This window comes from Cynocephalus volans, chromosome Y (genome assembly GCF_027409185.1).
Source record: "Cynocephalus volans isolate mCynVol1 chromosome Y, mCynVol1.pri, whole genome shotgun sequence".
Lineage (NCBI taxonomy): Eukaryota > Metazoa > Chordata > Mammalia > Dermoptera > Cynocephalidae > Cynocephalus > Cynocephalus volans.
Genome location: NC_084479.1, coordinates 1,871,841 through 1,896,393, shown reverse-complemented (window position 1 = coordinate 1,896,393; position 24,553 = coordinate 1,871,841). Strand labels below are relative to the sequence as shown.

At 46.5% G+C, this 24,553-nt stretch overlaps 1 pseudogene; it reads right to left on the bottom strand.

Moving 5' to 3' along the window:
* Positions 1–21,491: 21,491 nt before the first annotated feature.
* LOC134369001 (U2 spliceosomal RNA) lies at positions 21,492–21,640 on the bottom strand (annotated as a pseudogene).
* Between the last annotated feature and the right edge of the window lie 2,913 nt (positions 21,641–24,553).

The window sequence follows — 24,553 nt, the reverse complement described above, 5'->3', positions numbered from 1 at the left end:
AATTTACAGAGTGAAACTGAAGTTCCTTTACGTGTTCCAATGCTGCCTATAGCATTAGTTTTCAACTAAAACATAAGTTTAAATTACTCAATTATACATTTTACAGTGACTCCCAAAGCTCAGAAATTCTTTTAAACTTTAGAAATGCATCAAATATCAATCATACACAGGCTCCTCCTGCACCCCAAATATGAATCCTATAGTTTTGATTCTCTTGAATGTTTCTATGCTTTTCCTAAATCCTCCTAGAGCTTAAAGATTCGCCCCTATTCTAGATGATAATTACCATCCCAGTAACTGAGCCTGTGGGCACACACAAGATTTGGGCCAGACCCTGACTAGGTTCTTGACAGTGATCCTAATGGGATACTTGAGCCCTATTAATAATTGCTCTGTCCATGATGCCATAATTCATGGGAGGTGGTTTCAAGGCCCCTGACCCTTACACATTATTGATTCTTCTAGGCAAACATGGGCATTTATAGGGCTGACTGCATTGATCACTCGATGGGATTTTGCATTTATTTGGCTCTCAAGATATGTACTTTTTCCTCTAGCTCTAAAGACCTCTGCACTTAAAGGAATCTTGTGGTAGGTAAATGTCCTTTCTAACTGCTCATAATGACCTTTGGAATCCATGAAATCTTTCTAGAGGCTTTGCTTAGATTTGGGCTTGGGGCAGGCTTACCTCAGAAGTGGTGGTGTTTTTTCTCTACAGGCACATCATGTGTGGTGTCTCTCTTTTTGTGATGTCATCAGGAACATAATTTTCTTTGGATATTCCAAATAATATTCTATTTTGGGTACCTCACATGGCTTTGTCAGAGCTGTGGTCACAGATTTTGAGGTTATTTGATTGACAAGAAGATGTGATGTATATGATTAACAAGATAATACCTTATTCATTCAGCAAATATATCTTGATTATCTGTTCCTTGCAGATATGCTGTGAAGAATAAAACATGTTCTTTCCCTATGTTGCTTCTTGCCCAGGTTTCCTCAGGCTCAATACTGTTGACATTTTGGGCTGGATAAGTCTTGTCGTCCAGTGCTCTGTATGAGGTTTAGCAGCCTACAATCAGTGGTCTCTGCCCACTGGATTCCACTAGCACTGCCCCTCCCCCTACCTAGGCTTGACAATCGAAAATGTCTCCAGACATTCCCAAATGTCCCTGGGAGGCAAAATCACACAAATAAGCACAAGTACAAACTTGATGGGGGCTATTAAGGGAAACAGTGTAGTACTATGAGAGACAGCAACAGACAAATCCTGGTGTCTTCGTCCATTTGGGCTGCTATAATAAAGTACCATAGACTGGGTAACTTATAAACAACCTGACATGTGTCCCTCACAGTTCTGGAGGCTGGAAGTCTGAGACCAGGGTGGCATCATGGTCAGGTTCTGGTGAGGGCCCTCTTCCGGGTTACAGACTGCCAACTTCCTGCTGTATCCTCACATGGCAGAAAAAGAGAAAGTGGTTTTCAAGTTCTGATCCAGCCCAGGAGTCAGCAAATGTTTTCTGCAAAGGGGGAGATAGTAAATGTTGTCAGTTTTGGAGACCGTGAGGACCGCTGTTGTCTGTATTTCCTGGAAGCTGGGAATCAGATTCACAGTCTTTGATCCCATTCAGGTTGGACTTTTTCGCGAGACTGCATCACAAGTGCTGTGTCTGTCCATGGAAACACATCAGGTCTGGCCATCCCTCTTTTGTGATGTTGGCAGACATTGATGCTCAAAGCTGAAATCCAGTCAATCCTTGGAAGTTCTATTCCTTTATTTTAATCCTAATCCCATCACTCCTTTAAAACATCTAGACTTGGTTATTCAAATGTGAGTATATACTGCAAAAAAAAAAAAAAAAAAAAAGAAAGAAAGAAAAAAGAAATTGAAGCAAACAAATTTCAGTTTTCTAGTATTGGAAAAATGAATAAACAAAATAAAATGATCTGGAATGTTTCTATAAAGAGATACTTCCCTCATCTCATACAGACTGGGTAGGCAGGAGTCCAAGGCAAATCAGCACATGGCAAATACGAACATTGCTGGTTTGTCTGGTCTATACTGCTTGTTGGCTCTTACACTTTATTTAACACACTCATGGAGTGAAGCGTGCCATACATGGGGCCTATAGGTTTGGCGAGATTTCTGGGGGTTGCCGTGGTGGGCATCTGCTTTGTGGGATTTCCTGGCACTGACTGGGACTCTGTGAACAGAGTGCTGTAGACTCAAGCCCCAACTGAAGCAGCGGCAGGAACCTGGGAGCAAGTTGCCAGGTGTCCGAGTTTCCCAGGGCCACTGAAACAAAGTACCACAAACTGGGGGGCTTGAAACAACACGGCTGCATTCTCTCATAGCGCTAGAGGTCAGAAGTCTGAAAGCAAGGTGTCAGCAGGACCACGCTCTTTCTTAAGGCTCTAGGGGAGAATCTGTTCCATGCCGTTCCCTTAGCTTCTGGCGGTTGCCAGCAATCCTTGGCATTCCTTGGTTTGTGGCCCCATCACTCCAATCTCTGCCTTCATTTTCACATGGTCTTCTCCCTGGGACTCTGTGTCTCTTCTCTCCTTCCTATATGGACACCAGCCACATTGGGTTAAAGGCCCGCCCTACTGCAGTATAACCTCATCTTAACTAATTACACCTGCAAAGACCCTATTTCTAAATAAAGCCATATCCACAGGGGTTAAGACCTCAACCTACCTTTTGGGTTGGGGCACAATGTAACCCCCAACACCAGGGAACCCGGGCAATCAGGGTGAGTGGAGGTTCTCCCCACCAGCAGGGTTATGCTGACCCTGAGCAGATAACTGGGCTGCCAGAGAAGGCTTGGGCAACACCTGGTTTGATTTGCACAGATCATTTCCCCCAAAGGATCCCCTCTGCTGTTGCTGAAAATTGCTGTCCTTTTGGAATTTTCAAAGGACACAATGACTAGAAGTCAAAGGTATAGAGAGGGCTGGCTTCACGGGCTGCCACCTGTGCAGTCACACAGGGCCCCATGGAACAAAGGGCCTGCACTTATGTTATTGCTCTGTTGTCGCCATCGTGAAATTCTTCAGAGTTTTTGAACAAGTGGTCCGGCATTTTCATTTGGTACTGTGAAACGTCGACCACAAATTATGTAGCCAGTCCTGGATAGAGACACTGGGCAGGGGAGATGCATAGGAAATGAAGGCAAAAATCATGCTCTGCCTTCAGAATGTTTGGTCTGCAGCTGGCTTTTTGTCCCGTTCTACTTCTGTGCCAGGGAGTTCATACTAAACTTCACAACGACACAGCTTAAAGCTGAGTCACAAACAGAACCAGGCTCTTCAATGTGTTTATTATGCAGAGCAAGCGTGAAAGCGGCCTAGTGGCTGGCGTAGGGTTCATCACCTCTCAAGTGATAAAAAAAATTCCCTACTGATTATGAGGTGAGGCAAGGCAAACACTATTCAGATGGCTCTTTGCATCAATATCATAAAATCAGTTTTTCTAGATGCCTGCACCCCCATACCTTCCCCTTCTGTGGGATCTAATACAATGCTTCTCAGCCTACAGGGTCTGGGGTGGGCGTTTCAAGGAGCCCTGCTGTGACACTGCTGCTCCACCCCCACACTGCGAGCAGAACCAGGAGCAGAAACAAAGAGTGACTGCTTATAAAGTCAGGCAGTATGGTGGCTAATTTTATGTGTCCACTTGACTGGGCCATGGGGTGCCCAGATATTTGGTCAAACTTTATCCTGGGTGTGTCCATGAGGGTGTTTTGGGATGAGATTAACATTTGAATTATGGACTGAGTAAAACAACTGCCCTCTCCAATGTGGGTGGGCCTCATCCAATCAGTTGAAGGCCTGAATGGAACAAAAAGGCTGAGGAAGAGGGAACTTCTGCCACCTGACCCTTTGAGCCGGGACATTAGTCTTTCCCTGCCTTTGGACTTGAACTGAAACATCAGGTCTTTTTGAGTCCCAACCCTGCTGGCTTTTGGATTGGAACTACACCATCAGCTCTTCGGGTTCTCAGGCCTTCAGACTGAGACTGGAGCTACACCATTGGCTCTCCAGTTTGCCGACTGCAGAACTTGGGACTTGTCAGCTGCCATAATTACATGTGCCAATTCCTTATGATCTCAACCTCTCTCTCTCCTATTGCAACTCTTTCTCTGGAGAAACCTGACTAATACAGGAGGTCACCTGGGATAGCTGAACTTCAGTCTCAGGGCTCATGCTGTTTAGCACTATCTAGATACATTCTCTTAGCCTTGTTTTCCCACTGTGAAGCCTAGGGAATATAATGTTATCTTAAATTACACACATTCTATTGGGTTTCTCAACCTCAGCACCAGTGACAATGGGGGCAGATTGTTCCCTGTTGCGGTGGGCTGTTGTGTGCACTGTAGGGCATGTGGCAGCATTCTGGCCTTCACCCTCTGGATGCCAGTAGCACCCCTCTCCCAGCTGTGACAAGCAAAATGTCTCCAGACATTGCCAGATGTTCCCTGGGGGACACAATCGCTCCTGTCCCAGCTTAGAATCACTGATATATAACAACCATCTCAGGGTTGTTGCTCTCTGTGAGGATACCCGTGTTCAAAAACTGTTCCATTCACACTACAAAAAAAAACTCATTTGTAACCCTAGTGTCCCTAAATGAAAGCAACAAAAAAACGATTGCTCATTTCTGTGTCAAATAAATCCTCCTTCTTGTCTCTGCAAGCCTGAGATGTCTGAGCTGCTCTGCTTGACTCATAAAGCAGAGGTTTGCAGTTTTAAGAATGTGTTTTTCTAAATGCACAGGAGACAAGAATCATAATCCTGAACAGGACAAAACCAGCTTGGAGGAAGCATCTTGCAGCGTGCTGGCTCACGGCAGCTCCATCTTCCTGAAATGACGGCTCGCCTGGAATACACTTGAAGTTGCCTCATTAGCATTTTGGTGAACAGAACCCATGGGATGGGAAGGAAAAGAAGTAAAAGACAGTATTGGGAGGGGAGACCTGGAGAGGAAAGAAGTGGTGGACTCCAAGTTTCCTAACTTTGAGAGAGAAATTGGTCTAAAATTGTTTAAAAATCTGAACTTGAATAACTCAGGGACAAATCGAGCCTGCCTAAAACATGACAGCCATTCATCAATTCCAAGGAAGACGCTGTTTTGCAATGAGCACCCAGAGAGAGCACAATAAAGCACTAAAATGAACCAAACACAGACTGGCTGGCTCAGCCACACAGCTGACTCTCCGGGAATACCCCGCACCTCTTTCGAGTGGAAGATTAGAAAATGAGAAAAACCTTCATCTCAAAACTGGACGCGTCTCCACAAATCAGGGAAGCCTTACTCGAGACAAGCGCTCCCAGGCTCCCTTTCCACACACGAACGCTAAACAATGACTTTTTGGTTACAAGTCAAATGAGAGTCTGAAATTTATGTTTTTGCATAAAGCAACGAAATAAAACATCAGAGGATGACCCCACCCCACCCTCATTCCAACTCCTGAGCCCGGGGAGAGGTCTCTTCAGCCATCAAGACAGGAATAAACAGACAGCTCTTCTGATCTCCTCCAGGGCTCCTGCATCTGCATTATTGAAATAAACGACATGCACCCGTAATTGAGTAATTATTTCAGCACTCAAAGAATGCCAAACAATGAACCATTTCTTCGTCAGACCCAATCCGGCCGATTTCCGTTTTTCTCTTAGCACAATGTGACAATTACCCAACGGTATCACTTCCTAGAACATTCTGTGGTTTACACAAGGTGGGCAAGACTTCTCTGGCAGTATTTATTTTTCTCATTTTAGACTTGATGATTGCATCCTTCACAGATTTTCCTTTTCTAGAAGCTTCTCAAGTATTGAAGGTGTCTAGATCCCATTTTGTACCTTCCTTTTTAAAATAAGGTTCCCCTTTGGGGAGAGGAGTGGGGAAAGAAGGCAGAACCTAATAGAGTGAAAATCTTCAAACTCTGTCCTTGCATGTTGGATTTACTCCTTAACAGGCATTTTAAAGAAAGTATTCTGTGGGCTGGCCGGCTAGCTCAGGGGTTACAGTGCGGTGTTATCACACCAAGGTCAAGGGTTCAGGTCCCCATACCGGCCGGTAGCACAAAAAAAAAGTATTCTGCAAGTTTCCACGAGCGCCTTTTAACAGCTTTGGAAGGGAATTTCCCAGCGGGTCCGGCAGGAAGAGAACAGAAGTATTTCCATCTCCTTTACCCAGAGCCTAAGTGGATTCTTTCCTGAGCTGTTTCTCCGTCTGAGATCGGATGGGAGGATGGGTCACAACGACGTTCACACTTCGGTTGTCTGCAGGGCTGTGGTTTTAATGTGCAGGAAATAAAGAATGCAGAACTGTGCACTCAGTTAAGACTAGAGACTCCTTTCCCCAGCAGTGTTTTGTGTGTGCACGGGGTTTTCTGTCCATCATGGAAAGCCCCGCTTGACTGTAAGAAAGACAGGCCTTATGCTCCCTACCAATTACACACACACACACACACACACACACACACACACACACACACACACACACACACACACACACACACACACACACACACACACACACACGACCTCCCGATTTACCGCAAAGCTAGGGCACCCTTTCATCCCCTACCAACTTCTCCTTCAAAAGTCCACTCACAAGTCTTTAAGGACACTCACCAGATGCCTGGTCCAAGTCAAAAAGTGCTAATGGTGTAATAAAGAGGTCTCGGTCACCCCAAGTCCTGGCCTCTCGCTCTCTGCTTCAGCTCCTTTTAGGAAGACAAATGCAACGGCCCCGCTCCGGTTATCTGAGGCAGAGTGGTCCGGGGGCGGTGGGTGGGCACGTGGATTAAGCTTGTTCAGGGAGGGTCTCCACTCTGTCTGCCTCCCATGCCCCCACATTTTCTCCTCTACTAATGTGCAGATGAAATTAGGAATACCCACAGATGTTGTCGTGACGATTACATGAGCTCGTATTTGATAAGTGCTTGGCCGAGAGCAAGCACGTAGGAGACTATCTTAGGTCGGGCTCCCTACAATGGGTGCTTCTAACAGAGGTGGGGGTTCTCGTAGAGTGACTGATCGTGTACGTGAGGCAGGACAGCGCAGGGGAGGAGCTGGCAAACCTATGATTTCCGGAGAAGTCTAGCCTCAGCCCGCTCCCATGGGGACCTCTCGAGTGTGAAGGGCACCAGTGTGTCCCAGCAAGACAAGGGGGTTGGGCTGTTATACTGCACAATCAATCCCTGGGGGTGGGTGTAGCCTCTCAGACATCTCTTGTCAGTGCAGGGTTGTCCTCATTATCCTCTGGAAAAGGCAGCCTGACACAGCCAAGGGAGTTGGGGGGTGGGGTGGGGGGACTGGAGCATCTGCTGCACAAATCAACAACGATTGGATGACAGCATCTCTGCATGCCAAGGGGCCAGAGCTCAGAACTCAGGAATCTGAACACTTGAGCCTCAGTTTCCTCATCCAAACCATCTTCCCTTTGGTCTCACAAAGCTTCCTCTGAGTCCCAGCTTGAGGTTGGCACCCTGGCTTCATTTGTGGATAAGTCACAATTGTACTCTAATTGCACAGACTTCATCTTGTTCTCTGCAGCAGCCCAACACCCAGCTCAATGTCCACAACGCACATTTGCCACCAGTATGAACGTGTAGAGAATATCTGTCAGCTTCAGCGACGCTCCCCTTTGGGCTCCTAATTGGATGCAGCGTTCCTGACCCCTGTTCTTCATCTGATGCTTTTCTTACCTTGTCTTTCCTTCTGTGAGTCCTTTGACGTGTGGTGGACGTGTTTCTCCCTCTCTTCTCACCCCTCTCCATGGAGGTTGGTTTCACTCCAATATGCTCCAGCCACATTCAGGATTTGTGATAGATCTGTGTCCTGATCTGTGACATCCTGAAACAATACCGCGCCCGAGAGGGCGGAAATGCAGCTTCACAATGGCCATGTTGGGTGGTAAGGTGACTACTCAGTGAGCAGGAAGGAACGGAAAAGACAGCAGTGGCAGCCTCATTGGCGATAACTCATGCCAATCAGAAGGGAAGGTGTCAGAGCAGGGACATCCAGCCCTTGGGACATACCCTGGCACATGCAACATCACAACGTATTTGCTTTTTTGACTTTCCCTTGGACGCTTAATTGTTCATGTGTAACTAAAAGAACTCAAGTGGTGGAATTTCTAGCACAGAACATGCAGGTAGGGGTAGGTGGTACTTGCGGAGCAAGGAAGTTTCTGTGTTGTAGCGGGATGTGAGGAGGAAAGATTCCTTGGATAGTCTCCTGTCAGCCTCACATTTTTCCATCTTGTTTTTCTTGGGGTTTTTTTGGTGGTGGGCGGGGAAGAAGAATCGAACCCTAGACCTTGCTGTACAGTCTTCTTTACTAAAACAACTTTTCCCCTTGTAAAAGTAATATTACCATTTTGCAAAGGCTCTGGAAAGTAAATAGCTTTTGCACAATCCCACCTAAGGAACGCAAACTACAATGAGCATTTTGGGACATTTTCTTCGAGTCTCTTCCCCTATGTATCTGCATTTGGATCACCGTTAGACTTTTTCCTAGACCTTTTTCTATCACTTGAACAGTGTTTGAAATCCTCTCTGATACTTGCTGGCATTTCCTGGCATAATGTCTTACCTCCAGGGCCTGGAGCACTACAGGAGCTGGGGGATCTGGAGCAAGACACAGCTTCAACTCTGGGCCTTCAGTGTCACCAGCTATGCGACGTGAGGGGAACAGAAGTTACCATACAGGTTTAATGTTTTAGGAGCTGACCTCGCTTCCTCCCGAGCAACGGCCTACTTGGATTTCTGCTCCAGCTGTCAAACTCTGGGATCCCACAGACTGAATGCAAGAGCTCAGGGAAGGTCGAGGGGCCCCCGCCCAGAGTGGGAAACCCGGGCCCGCCTTTCTGGGGCTCTCCCGGGCAGGGACGCGACGTGGCCACCTGCCCAGATCCTCGCTTCCAGGTGCGTCCTCCCGCCCCCCCCAAGAGGGCCGGCTGCGCGTTCCTCCTGCAGCTACCGAGCTTCCTCGGCCTCCCCTCAGGGACTTTACCCACCTTCCCAGGACCAGCTTGGGGGATCGGGAACCCCAGGGCTGAGTCCCCGACCTCCACGTGCGCAGAGGGGAAGACCCCAAACATCCCCGGCCCGGGAAGGGGTCAAGCGAGGTGACCGCCCTCCCCGCCGGGAATTGTTTCGGTCCCAGGAATCAGCCCGCGTGGGGCGCCGTCCTCCCCGCCCTCCTTCCTGTCCGCGGTGGCCCGGGGGCGGGCGGACGCGGCGGCGCCCATCCTGGCCCGCGTGCGGTTTCCCGAGGCCGGTGGAGGGGGTGGAGCGGGAGGGAAGCGGGAGGAGCGCGCGGAGGAGGAGGCCGCGGGAGGAGGAGCAGCGGCGCGGGAGGGAAGAGGGTGAGGTCGGGCAGCGGGGAGCAGAGGAGGAGCCCCCGAGGGCGGCCGGAGGAGGGGCGGCTGAGGGCGGAGGGGTCAGGAGGAAGCGGAGCAAGGGCGGGGGAAGGAGCCGGAGGCGGCGGGAGGAGGAGGAGCGGCTGACGGGGCGGAGCGGCGGGGCGGGGCGGAGGTGGAGCCTGCGTGCGCCCGGCCCCGCCCACCCGGCCGGCCGGAACGAAGATGGCCGGTCGCGCGCGGAAATGGAGGGGCCGGCGGCACCGGCGGCAGTGGCGGCAGTGGCGGTGGCTCGGAGGCTGTGACTTGGCGCGCGGCGGCGACCCGGACGACCCGGAGGGCGCGGGTTCCTTGTCCGGCCGACTCAGCCCGGTTTCCTTCCAAAGCCTGGTGCCAGACGGGCAGTTTAGGGGTTCTCAGCCCTTTTGGAGTTGGGAGAGCCTGTTCCCAAACTCTGTTGGTTGCTCTTTAGCGCCGTAAGAGTCAAGTGAGTTAAAATTTTGTTTGAAAAAACACTCGTGTAGGGCGGCCAGAATGGAATATGATTAGTCCCATATGTTTTGGGCGTAAAGGAAAAACAGAGTTGTATTTTAAGTTTCCTTTTTGTGCAAGCGATGCGTGGGGCACGGAGTTGTCTTATTCGTGTAAATAAATACGATCACAGTAAAAAACCTGATTCTTCTAAAAGCACTAGCAGATTTCATTTAATGAATTTCACGAGATGAAGCTTTTCCTTAACTTTCTGCTCTCCTGTCTATGGATTTCAGTGGTGCAACTGCTATTAGAGAGTTGTATTTTTGTGGAATTGGGAGTTCTGTTGAAACCAAGCGTTTCCACTGGTTATCTGATATCTTGTCCTCCCTAGAGCAATTTCTCTCTGCCGGGGCCTGAGTGCCAAAAAGGAAATACTGCAGGCTTCCCAGTGATTTCAAGATTTGAAGAGGCGCGGTGGGGTGACATTGTGCCTGCTTCCTCTACCTGCACAGGAAAGGCAGCGTGCATGGCATTGGCATTTGAAAAGGAACTCTTGAGGAGGGACGCTGTGGAATCCTTTGAAGGTTTATCTGGGTTCAGATAGGGAAAAACGAAAGAAAACAAAAGCATCGTGATTCCCTACCATTCTCTCCAAACATTGCAAACCTTTGGACTCAAAAACTAATATAAATCTTAGCACAGTTTTGTGGGTTAAAAAGATGCTTAGTTATTTTGAAAAGCAGGTGAGATCATATTAGAATTTTAACTGAAGGCTAGAGCCCCAGCTGGTTGATCAAGCCTTGGATGGTTCTAGAAATCGTTGAAGTGCTTGGAAGGTGGTGCCATTTTGTATCGTATGTCTCTTAAAAACCCAAAGGACTGGAAAATGAACCAGTTAAAAATATTGTTTTGCTTCGAAAAGGCAGAGCCCCGTTTTATGAGGGTAACGTAAAAGAGTTGTGGTTATAGTGGAGTGGGGATTCGTGATGAAAGATCTAAATGTAAGTATTTTCATTTTAATGGTGTAACCTGCAACATAGGTGAGCAGACCCTACAGAAACCGGTTTGTAGAGTCTTCATTTCCATGTATTTCATCAGCATTTCATATGCTTTCCCCCCCCCAGAAATCAGTTTGTTACTGAATAACATTTTTCACTCTTTTCAGACATAACTTTGTTATAGGTTTTCAAAAGGTCCTGCTTCTAGTGCTAAAAGTGTCAACTGAGTGAACAAAAGTGGATATTTTACATTTTTTGTAAAGTAAAAACGTGTGTACTTTTTAGAGACACTGTTTTTATAGTGAGAGAAAATTCAGCAGGGGACACCTTGAACTTCAGCTCCCATAATACCTTGCCTGAAATATGTATGGAATGTTCAGCAAGCCACAGACATGTAAGTGGAGGGCCAAAGGCTGGAATAGCCTTTCTCCGTCCCCTTTCAAAACAGAATGTTGCCGATTTTTACAGGTGACCGGCTAGCCTTTAAAGTTGTAATTAACATTTATTGTGTGGAAAGAACTGTATGTCAGAGTGCAACGTTTTCTCCATGTGCATCTGACAGTCAAAACCCTTTTTGTGTCACAATTGATTTGAATATGTTATTGGGGAAATAAGGACTTTTACCCAAAAGCTTCCAAATAGAGAACTGACAGGAGAGGGGCAAATGAACAATCGATTTTTGAAGAAACTGAAATTATGAAGGAAGAAATTAATGTAGTAGGTTTGGCAAAAATTGTTTTTGACTTTAAACATCATTTTCTGTATAATTTATTACAAACTGTAATAGCATAACACACGCTGCTGCATGCAGAGTAACTGAAGGGCAAGGGTTGTAAACAAAATCTCTTCTAGGCTTTTACAGTAATTCCATTCAGTGTTATGTTTAACACGAACGGATGCTACCGGCTCAGGGCTCATTGGTGAATTGCTGTAACTCTACTTTTTAAAGTGACAACAAAGAAGATGCAGGCCTCCAGAAACATCTTTAAAGATGTGGCTACAGATGTGTTAAAAAAAATCAGTATTTTAAAAACAGAATTTTGTAGTTTGATTATGAACCTACCTTAGGTTTAAATTCACTATTTCTGTAGATTGACACTGTGCATATAATTTTCATTGTTTACTGTGACTGATACCTGAAAACTTTGTTAAAAAACAGAAAGCTGACTCACCATTTCTATGGCTGGTAGTTGCCTTGCATGAGTCTTGTGTGGTTTACACTAGTGACACACATGTATTCTGCATATGTTAACTCAGAGTACAGTGACCACCATATAAAAAGGTATTTGCCATTTGGGCAGAAAGTGTAGGAAGAACATTTTTGCCTCCTTTGTAAAGTTTCACTGGCTTCGACAGTCGTGTATATGTGTGCTTCCAGAAGGGCTGTTTTGATATTAATCCTATAGATGGACCGAGTGGCTGAAACTTAATGTTCTGTTTCCTGTAGTTCGGTTGGAGTTGTACGGTACTGGACGTGCCAGCCACGAGCAGCTTAAGAATGGTGGATGGTATCACATTTGAGATCAATAATCGTGACGATAGTGGAAGACCAAGATTATGTCACGGCATGAGCTTTTGGGGACCCATTTGTACACTAGATGGGATTTGACCTGCACTGTATGGAGAAGTTCAGTGGTATATTAAAAGTCCTCTGAACAGGGTTTTGCTTAGAGGAGAACACAGTCTATACCTCTGGAATCTGCCAGGTTGGAACCTCACATAACAGAGCCAGATAACATCATTACCGGCTTCTTGAAACCTTTATTCAGTTAATAAGTAGGTTTACTATATTTACTCCACAGAGCCTATTTCTGGATTATATAAACTGTCCTCGTTGAGCTTTGTGATAAACAAGCAATGATTTCTCAATTTTTCATTTTTTAAGATTATAGACAGTGTTTATATGAACATGGGAAAGTGTCTTGCTTTTAAGGCCATAAGAGGTCAGCTCCTGGAAGAATCTTCTCTTGCTTCCATTGAGATCAGCAACAACTATTTCTTGGTCTAATGTCTTTCTTTTCCTTTCCTTCCTTTTTTTTTTTGTTTTGAAGAAAAGTGAAGTGGAAAAGTCATTCATTTCCAAAAATAGCTTGTGGATGTTTGGAAACCTCCAGGTTTCATTCTCTGTCCTTCACTCTGATTTAGGAAATGGAAATAACATGTATCACTGTCTGCGGTAGGTTCTACTTCAGGAGCCCATAGGTCAAATGACATGTTCAAGGTCACCTGGTAAGTGTGGGGGGGCTTCTTGACTTCTAGCCCAGGTCCTTTTGCTAATGTTGGCTGCTTTTCCAAAAAATTCTGTGAAATTAATCTGGTGGAATAAAAGCAAAGTTAAATTTTACTGAGTTCAGCTATCCCCACTTAAATCTAATAAAGTGAAGAAGTAAGTATTTATGAAGATTCTTGGCCTTCTGTTTGCTGGGACAGTATATGGAGACCAAGTTTGTCTGCGAGATGGGAGACAGACATATAAAGTGAAGGCAAGAATGGTGGCCAGGCATCCCAGGATTAATTCAGTTCCTCAGGTGGCGATCCCTTCAGAGACAAGGAGAGAGGGCTCCCTTGAGCCTGGGGCAGTCTTTGTCCTTGTCCGTCCACCTCCTGGGGTGAGAGTGTCAAGTGTTTTCACAGCGCTGGCTGAGGTAAGGGGCAACGTGAGAAAAGTGCTGGAGATGAGGAAGTGCTGGGCATGTTCGGAATAAGTGAGAGAATCAGTCAACTTGACTGGGCCCGAGTTTTCATGTAAGGAAGGTAGGATTCTGTAAGACCACACATAGCTTAGAATCCCACAGCTTTGGCATTAGAAAAGCTAGAATCATCTTGTTCAAACTCCTTTTTTTGCATTGAGAGCCACAGGCAAGGGAAGTGTTCTGCCGCTAGTTAGAAGGGCAGGGACTTGGCCCCCTTCTGACCCCCAATCCAGTGCTTTTTCCAATACACCACCAACTGCTTGAGTCCCACATGTTTTTAAGCATCCTGCCTCTGTTCAATCGTTTGTTTGTTCATGCCTCCATTCATTCATTCACCAACCAACCGTGTGCTTGTTGCATAGCCTGTCGGCCCCAGGCGTTCTTCCAGGGTTTGGACCCCCATTGGGAGCAGCAGCAGACAGGTCCCTGCCTCTGTGGTGCTTCTGCTGGCTTGTGTCCTTCTCCACGAGGCCACTCCATGCTGCTCCTGTGCATGGGCTTCTCCCCACTGGGATCCCTTGGCTGTGAGTGTGGGGGACATATGCTGAGTGCTCTAGGCATTTGCTTGGATGCTGTCATTGAAAGCCCACAATGGCTGCACCAGGTGTAGGTGGACACGTGATGAAACTGAGGCCAAGGGAGGTTGACTTAGTGGCCGTGCTTCCTGTAGCCAATGAGGGGCAACATCTGTCCCATTCCAGAGTTGCGCCCTGGTCTACACCTGTCCTTGACCCTCCCTCGACTAGGTCACTGTGTGTCCCTTGCACTGTGTGATAGCAACTGGTTATTTTTTCTTGCGTTCATTGTTGTTTGATATTTCATCCCTCTGTGGTATAATGGGCCTTCAAAGATGTCCACATCTTGGTCCCCAAAACCTGTTAATAAGTTACCTTCCATGGCAGAAGAGACTTTGCCATGTGATTACGTTCAGAATCTTGAGATAGGGAGATGATCCTGGATTATCTGGGTGGGCCCACTGTAATCAAAGGGTCCTTACTAGAGGGAAGTAGGAGGGTAAGGGTGAGAATGATAGACATGTGACAAGGGAAGCAGAGGTTGGAATTATATCACCATGAGCCAAGGAATGCAGGTGGCCTCTAGATGCTGGAAAAGGCAAGGGAACAAATTTTCCTCTAGAGCCTGCAGATGGAATGTAGCCCTGTGACACCTTGATTTTAGCTGAGTGAAACTGATTTTGGACTTCTGACCTCTGGAACTGTAAGATAATAAATTTGTGTTTTTTTAAGCCACTCAATTTGTGGCAATTTGTTACAGCATCAGTTGGAAACTAACATACCCCCATGCATTGTTTTCCCAGTGAGCATGGAAGCATCTGGTCAGTTTGGTGTCATTGATAACAGCCACAACAGCTGACATTACAAGCCTAGGCAGGTACAGTGCTCAGCATTTTACATCCATTTTCTCTCCCTGGCTGCTCACAGCACCCCTAGTGGGTCCTCATTTCTTGTGGACTGAGCATGCAGTCTCACTTCCACTGGGACTCATGTCACATGTGACACACGGAGTCACAGCTGATGAGTTCACCAAATAGGGGTGTTGCACAGGTTGGATTTCTGAGAGAAGAAGCCAGTTAAAAACTATCGGAGGTTTTCTTGGATGGTGACGGGCCTGAGCTGGAGAGATGAGGGGCGCTAGGGCTACAAAAGGCAAGAACCACGTCAGGGAAATCGTGAAGGAAATGAGAGCTGCGGAGGACTTAACCAATGCTTGGACACAGGCAGGTGGGATCAGGAAGGGGTTAAAGAAACCTTGCTAACACCTTCGGAGTAGCTGAGACACACCGGGGCCACCCGGGAGGCCTTCGAGGGATGCCACTCAGAGGCCTTCATTGTTTGTTGTTGTTGTTTTGTGTGTTCAATAACTTGGTTACATACAGAAACATGTTGAATTATTCAAGTTACTGTATTGCTCATGGGAAGTGTTCTAAAAGGAATTCAAACCAGAAAAGTGTTACTTTAGACCAGGGTTTCTCAACCTCAGCACTGGTGATTTTGGGGGCAACGTAATTCCTTATTGTGGGGACAGTTCTGTGTGGCATGGGTGTTTAGCTGCTTCCCTGGCCTCTGCCTACTCGATCTAGAGGCAGGTAGCAACTCCCTCCTCCCCCTGCCAAGTTCTGACAATCAAAAATGATTGCAGATGTTGTCAAATGTCCCCTGGGGGCAGTATTTCCTGATTGAGAAGCTCTGAGCTACCTCTGTTTATCTGGGTACGATGATTGATCTATAGCAGCCAAATTTGTGTCAAGTTGGATTGTCAGCTTCTGAGATACTGTGCAACACAGGGTAAGACGATGGAGGCAGCATTGCTGTGTTTCCATGAAGAATGGATGTTAAATATGCTCACATGAAAAATCCTGAACCACTATGTGAAACTGGGACCATATATTAGTGCGAATGCATTCTTCAGTTCCTAGCATACCATTGATTAATAGGCACTTACTGACTCTCAAGAACGTCTACATGTGCAGTGGAACAGGAGCAGCGCACTTCAGCCATCTGCAGCAGCCTAGACAGCTGGCCCGGCCTCCTGAATGCATGCACAGTAGGTGTCAGGCTGCCTGAGATGCCCCTAGCCTTTTGAGGATTGCTCCTGCCTCTGCTCAGAAAGTCTAGAAATCCGGAGCAAGGACATCTGGAAAGGCCGCTTATGGTGCTGTGTGATCTCCAGCACTTTCCATTCGGAGAGTATTCTTTTTATTTCTTTAAAGTGGAAGCGGCGAAGGGAGAGTGGGAAGGAGGAGGGGCAATGTTGATGTTGAGGATGAGGAGGGGGAGCTGGCTGTGCCAACCTGCAGGCGACCAGCCTTGCGGTGTCCCTGAGTGGATCTTTGAGGCAGGTGGGAAATGTCTGAGCAGCTCCTGTGCACCAGCCTCAGGGCCAGCAGGAGAGACAGCACTTGCCACCATGGACGTAGCCTTTGCGGGCCGCCTGGAACTTGGCCAGGAAACCACAGAGCCACTGCAGGCGACATGCTTTTTCTGCCACTTAGTCTCGGAGTATGGCGTCAACTGGATTTGCCCTGAAAGTTATCCCTGTCTTAAAATATTGAGATATCATTCATGTGCTATAAAATTTACCATTTAAGGGTGTACAGTTTAGTGGGTTTTCGTATATTTCCCAGGTTGTGTGACCATCACCACTGTCTAATTTTCATCATCCCCGAAAGAAATTCCCTGTCCATCAGCACTCATTCCCTGTGTCCTCCCCGGCCCCTGCAGCCACTCATCTGCTTTCCATCTCTACAGATTTGCCCAATCTGGAAATGTCACAGGGACCTGTCTGTATATTTCTTTACAACTTCCAGTGAATCTATAATTATTTCAGAATAAAAAGTTTTACAAATGGAAATTGGAGAATGAGGGAGCCAAGCAGACATCCGGTTATTTGTAAGTTTTTAAAATTTAGCATGGTGCTGATAGCACCAAGGTCAGGGTTCAGATCCCCCTATGGGCCAGCCGCCACACAAATAAACAAAGTTTAAGTCATCTCCTTTCCTTGCACTCATCTAGATTTTATTCTTTGTCTACACAGTACCTCTCATATAGTAGGTCCCCAATAAATGTTTCCTGAATGTAATTATGTGTGTAGAGACAGGTATTATTTATTGATAATGATCATTTTGTATTTCTGTACTTCACTGAATTTTTTGTATATATTCTAGAGTTCTCAAGAGCAGTCCCTCCTTGCAAGCCATCAGAGCCCCTATTTTGTTGGGGTGGCCACTCCTCATTTTGACTCAAGGGATGTGACCATTTCTGTACGTCCTGTTGAAGTCCTGGTTGCTCTATGCCAGTGGGTCTCAACTGGGGTGGGTGTGTAGATTTTGCCCCCCAGAAGGTATTTGGCAACATTGGGAGATATTTCGTGTTGTTACAAGTGGGGGTTGGCTCTCTCGGCATCTAGTACACAGAGGCCATAGGTGCTGCTAATTGTTCTACAATGTACAGGACAGCCCCCACCACAGCGAAGAACGGTCCAGTCCCAAATTGCAGTAGTGCCTGAGATTGTAGCATGTAGCATGTAGGCCTGCAATTGGCTGAGGCAGGAGCACGTGACCCAGAGCTGTCCCGTGAGCTGAGAGGAGAGGTGTGTGTCGCGCATGGTTGGGGCGAAGCCTCCTTGTCCCCGGAGACCTGCATGGAAGGCAGTCCTTCTGCTAATTAATGTCCTGTCTCCACGTAAACCTGGAGCTGGGCAGCCTTGTCGCTGCTCCAAACACCAGGAGCTAGCTGGCTGAGAAGCCGAGGGTGGCAGAGTGGAAAGACTGCATCTTTAAAATGGTGGATGGATGGATGCATTAAGCTTCTGGAGCTGTCTGCCCTCAGCACTTTTTTTTTTTTTTATGTGAAATGAGAAATAACATGTCCTTATCCTTTTAAGTGGTTTAATTGGAGTTCTGTCATTTGCAGCCAGCGAAGACATCACCCTGCAGTGTTCATCATTAGCGTTCTCATTGGGGGTGTAGGCTGCCACTGAGCAGATATATTATCGCTTATTAAATATTCCTCTACTTAGATTGCCACCTGATATTTATGATTAAATATGTATTATAATAATAATGCTGCTTATATCCAATTAATTTCTCTGTAGTCTTTTGTCTTCTGGGGTTTTTTTTTTTGGCGGCTGTCCAGTGCAGGGAGCAAATTCTTCATCTTGGTGTTATCAGTCCCACGCTCTAACCAGCTGAGCTAACTGGCCAGCCCAGTTTTATTTTTTTTTCATTTTTGTCTTAGGAGATTGTTCTAGGCACAGGATGATTGCAACCCAGTACTTTTTGTTTGTTTGTGTTAATACACTTATGTTTTGGAAGGTTTTAGAGTTAAAGAAAAGTTGCAAAGATTGGACAGTTTCCCAATTATTAACATCTCACATCAGCATAGTATATTTGTCAAAACCAAGAAGCCAACCTTGATACATTACTATTAACCAAACTCTAGAGGTTTGGGTGTCACTAGTTTTTCTACTAATGTTCTTTTTCTGTTCCAGTGGTGCTTAGAACTGTTAAATTGGTGATATTTGCACAGTTCAACCCAATATCTGTAAGTGTATCCTCCATCTGTGTTTTGTGAGTATTTTTCAATACAGTTGACAACCTTGTTAGACTTGCTCCGAGGCTTCACTGTAGAGTGCAGGGATTCTACAGGATTTTGGAATCACAGACCCTGGGAAATCTGACACAAGGTAGGGATTCTGTGTTTGGAAAAAGGTGCCAGCACGTGCAAGCTTTCAGGAGGATTACAGAGCTCTGGAAGCCCACTTGTGGTTCTGAGAATAATGGAGGCTTGATTTCAAATGGGCAGACACCCCCAGAGATGCCTGCCCCACATTCGCTCTATACGTATCACTGAGTGAGTGAATGCACGCTCATGTATTTTACTATCACTAGCCTAGGTACGTCATAAAGGATTCATTCAACAGTGATTCATGGGGAACCTTCCATACTTTCTTCAACTCCTCCTGGCCTCATAACCATCCAAGTGCGGGTGGTCCTTACTTCAGACATGAGCCTTCAGTCTGACTCCTGGCTCTGCCATTTGCTGTGTGCTCCAAGGCATGTTATTTGGGTTCTGTGAGCCTCGATTTTTTTTTTGTGCATAAAATGTTAACAAAATATTTGCCTTTGACATTGCTTTGAAGACTCAATAAGGCGAGGTAAAGCACTTAGGGCAGTGTCTAGTGCAGAATGGGCATTCACATTTTAACTTCTCGTCGTCATGTTACATAGTCAGTCAGTTTTGTGATTCTTCAATATCTTTACTCTTCTGCCTATCAAAATGTTCTCCCTCCATCATGACACTTCTGTTCTGAGTTGCTTCCTTATTTTCCACGTGGTTGGGTAGCATTGGAGGTTCACCAGTGTCAGAAGTGCTCAGAATTTGTGGTAAATTCTTCCTCTCTACTTGTTCTTTGCATTGTCTTGGTTTTGTGGCTGGGCGAGTGAAGTTGCTGGAAATGAAATGTTGCGAAAGAGAGAGAACCGGTTAGAGCAGAGCCATTGAGCTTTTTCTGTCAAAGGCCAGCTAGCAAATATCTTAGGCTTCGCAGGCCATAGGATCTCTGTTGCATCTGCTCAACTCTGCCGTTGTAGCACAGGGGCAGCCATAGACAACATGTAAGTGAATTGTCCTGGCTGTGTACCAATGAAACTTTATTTACAAAGACAGGAGGCAGGCGAGATTTGGCCTGAGGGCAGTTTACCACTCCAGGATTGATGTCATGCCTGTTTGTTTAACATGTTAATACAGCCGAAGCTTTTGTGTTATAAACTTTCTTTATTGTTGCATTTGCTTGGCTACAAATCTGAAAATACCCTGAATGTGTACAGAATTATTAATCTCCAGGTGTGGATGCTATCATGTTCTAGAACTTGAAATTCATAACATTCAGTGATTTTAGAGACTTAAAAAAAATTCACCTCATATGATTAGATGTTGTTCCATAACTTATACTTACTTAATATTGGACAGATACTAAGAATAGGTGAAGTAGATTCAAGGTCAAGATCTTCAGCCACATCTTCTCGGCACCCTTGTACGATATTCTAGAAGGCAGTTCTCATACGTGTCTGAATAGCTTTTGGATGTATGTTCAGATGCTCGGATGAACTTACTTATGGGATGAAATGAAGTTGGCCCAGATCACTGTGCTGTTTGCAGTCCAAGAGTTTAGTTCCAAAACCCAGAATCGAGGGAGGCGTGGGCGGCCTGTCCATACTGACCCCTTGGAGAGTCCCCCTCTTGTGGGGCTCACGTGCCAGTGGTGGGAGATGGGAAAGTGGGTGAAAGGGAGTTAGAGAGAGGCAGCAGAAAACAGTTAGCAGTTAACTTCAACATCAGCTTAGGTATTTTCCCAGCAGCATGTGACTGAAGCTGTAAAAGATCTTCCCACCGCTAGGCTCACTACTTCCAGTAAAATAGTGGTGGTTCTCAGCTAGACGCAATTTAGCTCTGCAGGGGACATGTGGCAGTGTCTGGAGACATTTCTGGCCATCTCTCCTTGGGGATTTGGGAGTGTGTTCTAAGGGCAACTTGTGGGTAGAGATCAGAGATGCTGCTAAACGTACTTCAGTGCACAGCCTGGCCTCTGGTGCTGGAGAATGAGCCGGCCCCAGTGTCAGTAGTGCGGAGGCTCTGGGGTTCCAACAGTGAACCATGCTTGGACAGCCCTTGCCCACGTGGGGCTTCTATTGCAAAGGTGGCAGATAGCCGTAACTGAGCATGCCAGTGCCAGATAGGGCCAAAAGCTGGCAGGATGAGGCTGATGGGGTGTGGGCTGGGGTGTGGGTGGCTGTTTTGTGCAGGGTGCCAGGTTGCCTTTGAGCCGATGCCTGCAGGGGGTACGGAGGCAGCCTAAGGTATCCAGGGATGGGGGCTGTCTGGGAGAAGGAACCACAGGTGCTGAGGTGAGAGTGACGAGGTGGCCCTTGGAGGACCTTGCAGGCCTTTTCAGGGACTCAGATTGTGATTCTGAATGAGACAGGGAGCCATTCTATTGGGAAGACAACTTTGTATTGCAGTCTCTCTGACTGCTGTGGGGGTCTAGAGGGTGGAAGCTGAAGCAAGAAGACTGGTCAGGAGATGGCTGCTGTCCCCAGGTCCAGGTGATGGTGGCTCAGGCTGAGGAGGAGCAGCAGACCTTGACCTAGTTTCTCAGGGCCCTGGACACTGTGTCTTGGTCCTCGTCTGATTCACCCCTGCTCTTGAGGCCTTCCCTCAGAATCCTTGCTGGCTTGGGGATGAGCTGTTCTGCCAGAGTGGCTACCAAGGCTGTGTGCTTGGGTCAGCACAGAGCAGCCGGGGTCTTTTGCCTGCCCTCTGCTGAGCTTTGCTGCTGGGGCTGCAGCAATTCCGTGGAACAGGATGCGCTATGCAGTGCACGCGGAATGTTCTTGTCATTTGAGCAGTTGGCTGGGTACCTAAAGATGGCGTCTTTGAAGATTTATATATGCCTTTTGAATGCCCATATAATGTTATAAGTTCCTGTGTTGAAACAGGTATTTTATTATTACTTTTAAAAAAAAGTAGTGATCAGTGATCAGTTACATTCTATACTTGATCTTAGCCAAAAGGCTGAGAAACGATGTTATCAGTTACTTTCTGATGGCTGGGGTGGATTAGAATCTAAAATGGTAGGGCTCAAGTCCATGGGGGCCAACTCTACAGAGCTTTTCATTTTCCCCCAGGAAAGCACTGTGAATGGTCTTCAGAAGTCCTATGGCACTGTTTTGTTTGCTGTTGATATACTGATTCAAAACACATCCTGGATAAATCCATCTGTTACTGATGTGGCCCAGGTTGACCCAAGATTGTCTGTTGTTAATCTCAGTATTAAAATCCAAGGCCCCAGAAACCAACCCTCTCTCCGCCAACATGCATCATAAACCACCAAAATGTCACCATGTACATAACATATTGACAAAAATGTCAAGGATGACCAAGAATAGCTTCTTGCACTCACATGTATTTACAAGAGAAGGACAGGGTAGCTTTTGCATTTCAAATATCACTGCAGTGGCCAGAACCGCAATTGCTGATTGAATAACTCTTAATGCTCAGCTTTACCTGGAACTTTAGACCTACTTACTTTCAAGTTAAAAATAAGAACACACGTGCTCATTATACCTTCAAACTGATAGAATTCTTTTTGTTATGCCATTTGTCACCCAGCTCCTTTTAAAACATAGATGACTATAAAGTTTTACATAAACATGTGACTGATAATATACTTGTTTTTCCTGAGTCATTGTCAGTGTCTCAGCTTCAAACCTAGTGCCAACTCAGTAAATATTTGACGGAATTCAAAGTCTGCATTTCCCTCAGATGGGCTAATTTTTCGCTTGTTATGTAAAATGGAGAAACAGGTCACATTTTCCCACCCACTTAGAAGTGGTTAGTAGCCCTCTTTCATTGGTTTTAGTGGACACAGTCCCTTTTTTGCACCAGTGAAAATAACACCCTGACATTTCACTTCGGGGACAAGTGCTACTTTTGTCTCATTTTCAGAGTTATAAAACCTTGTGGGTTAATCTCAACGAAGTGGTGGAGAGCAAGAGCTAAGCTGTTTCTTGCACCCGCATGAGCTGTGTGATTGGTTTGTGGGAGAAAGCTCTGCAGACCCATGGCTAGTTCAGACAGCCTGGACTCTGCGGGGGCTCTCCATTGTCAGTGCCGAGGTCTTCATTGATGGTGTAGTGGAAAAAGCCAGCACACCTCTGTGTCTTTCCTCTTTTCCGTGGTCTTTTTTATGTCTCACTGCTGTTGGCTTGCTTTACCTCTCCACCCAGAATTAAAGAAGGTGCCGAGGCATATTCCAAACTACTGAAATAAATGAAAATCAGGAAATTTTCCATGAAGCAAACCAATGACATAAGAATATGAGTTACTGGAATTGGTTTTGTGGAGCGGTTGGCTGATAATGTTTGCAAAGCTGGGGTGTGTAAGAATAGGAAAATTAAATTTTTAAATTTTTTTTATTTTTAATTTTAGTTTTTATTGAATCATAATTGATTATACATACTTGGGGGTTCAATGTTGACATATGTTGATCAAATCAATATTGCTAGCATATATATTGTTACAAATTGTACTTATTCTTTATGTCCCTTGTCCAATCTCTCCTCATCCTCCTCTCCCTACCCCCTCCCCTCTCTAGTTACCCTAGATTTCTTCTCTTCCTCTAAAAGACTAATGGTTCCTCTGTTGGTTTGTTGCCTACAGGATCTGTTCAATGCTGAGAGTCGTGTTCAGGTCCCCCAATATTATCATAGAGCAGATGCTTCTTCTGTCACTCTGGAATGGGTTTTGTGGCGAGAGACATCCTCTTCTTTTCTTTGGTCTCTGCTGGTGACTCTCCTTGTGTCAATGCACTCCTGTGGCTGGTGGACCATCTGTGTGGTGGTTGTGGTGTTTAGCCACTTTCACAGCAGCCTTGGTTACTGTGGTGGCTGTAGTGGGCCACCCACATGGAGGTGATGTGTTTGGTATGCTCCTTATATTTGGCAGTGTGCCTTGTTGTGGGGGGTTCCAGTCCCCGGCTCTGTGCCTCAGGAGCCCGGGTGGGCCCCAAGGTACTGGTGGTGTGCCTGGTTGGGGGGGTGGGTCTGGTCCCTGGTACCATGCCTGGGCCAGAACTAATTTTTATCCTTTGCTTAATTCTAAAATGGAGGAACTTCCTGTGGGAACCAGTACTTGAGCTGTGTTGTTGAGCTAAATTGCTGCTTTGCTGCTGATTCCCCAGGGAAGTCTTTTTGTGGAGGTCCAGTTTTAATGGTTGACCTTATAGGTACTTCTGCCTCTCCAGAGACCGGGTGCACCTGGCTTGTGTAGAAACTCTGATCTGGTCCTGAGTCTTTTCATCAAACTACACTCCTTGTAATCCTATATTCCTGACCAGTCTCCTCTGTGTGGTCCTAGGCTGATTGGGGGGCAGATCAGCTGTCCTTGCTATGCCCCAGTGTTCCCCTGGTGGGCCCGTCTCCCCCACCGCCAGTGCTGCAAACACTTCCCATGGGACAGGCCCTGCACTGGTCCCTTGCACTGACTCACTGGCCTCTGAGTGGCTCCTTTTTTTTCAGTTGTTCTGGTTCCTCACTCCTGTGTGGGTCCACAGGAACACCGTTAGTGGTCCTGCTCTCCTTGGGGCCACCAAGGCCCTCTTCTCCCCTGCCGCCTCCAAGCAACTCCATCCTAAGGGCACAGCTGCAGCTTTTACCGGCTCCTACTCCGTGCACTCAGCAGCTCCATCTTTAAAGTGGCCGCAGCACGAAATGGTCAGAGTGGTTTTTTTCTTACTCTTGTCGTGGCTTCTCCCACCTTCATGCACTCCGTAGGTCTCTCCTCCTCTTCCCTTGAGCTCTAGCGGCCACATCTTGGCTGTTGTTGCTTTTATATAGTTGTAGATTGGTTGGTTTGTGGGAGAGAGTGACCCTGGGGACTGTCTATTCTGCCATCTTGACCAGAAGCCTCTATTTTTACCTTTAAATCCATCCCTAATTA